This window comes from Nicrophorus vespilloides, unplaced genomic scaffold (assembly GCF_001412225.1).
Source record: "Nicrophorus vespilloides isolate i.1.1-1 unplaced genomic scaffold, Nicve_v1.0, whole genome shotgun sequence".
Classification (NCBI taxonomy): domain Eukaryota; kingdom Metazoa; phylum Arthropoda; class Insecta; order Coleoptera; family Silphidae; genus Nicrophorus; species Nicrophorus vespilloides.
Genome location: NW_017099764.1, coordinates 72,208 through 73,051, shown reverse-complemented (window position 1 = coordinate 73,051; position 844 = coordinate 72,208). Strand labels below are relative to the sequence as shown.

The 844-nt window shown below is 35.4% G+C and overlaps 1 protein-coding gene across 1 annotated transcript in view; it reads right to left on the bottom strand.

Moving 5' to 3' along the window:
* Nucleotides 1-844, bottom strand: part of LOC108565525 (alpha-2C adrenergic receptor-like) — a 52,382-nt gene that overhangs the window by 1,322 nt on the left and 50,216 nt on the right. The window lies entirely within an intron of this gene.

Sequence of the window (844 nt, the reverse complement as noted above, 5' to 3'; positions counted from 1 at the left end):
TTGCTATACAAATAGAATAAAATTTGTTCGATACTTAATTTGTAGATAGGCATTTCTTATAGGATAGGATAATTTCTTTTAAATTTGATGTTTTTTTCTGTTTGATAAATATTTTCAATCATATTAAAAAAAATATTACTTTTTACAAATGTTAATAGATTCAGTAAAATTGTTAGTGAGAAAACCTACGGTATAATTCAGAAGACAGCATTCGAAGTCCTCAGAGAACTTGTTTTCAAAAAAGAAGGTTTCACAAATATCAGGGAACGAATCAAGCGGGTTATGTCTAACGACAATCATAAAGTGGTACGAAGCCAAATGGAAGAAGAAAGTTGCAGAAAAGAAGCGGAATATAATTTACGAATGAGTTTACTGCAACCGGAACACGAGGAAAAAATGAGGGAAACTTTGGAGGCAATGAAACAGAAGCAGAAACAGAGTGATGTCCAAATGAAGACGAAGGAAGAAAATCGGAAAGGGAGAAGCAGTTGCGAATATGAGGAAAGTGCAAAAAGAAAGGGAAGAAAAGGCTCGAGCAGCTAAAAATGAAGAGAATAAAAGGGAACTAAAAAGGAAAAAAGCCAAAAAGTCGGAAAGGGTGAGGGAGGAAAAGGCTCGAGCAGATAAAAATGAAGAGAACGAAAGAGAACTAAAAAGGAAAGAAGCCAAAAAGTCGGAAAGGGTGAAGGAGCAAAAGGCTCGAGCAGATAAAAATGAAGAGAACTAAAAAGGAAAGAAGCCAAAAAGTTGGAAAGGGTGAAGGAGGAAAAAGCTCGAGCAGCTAAAAATGAAGAGAACGAAAGGGAACTAAAAAGGAAAGAAGCCAAAAAGTCGGAAAAGGTGA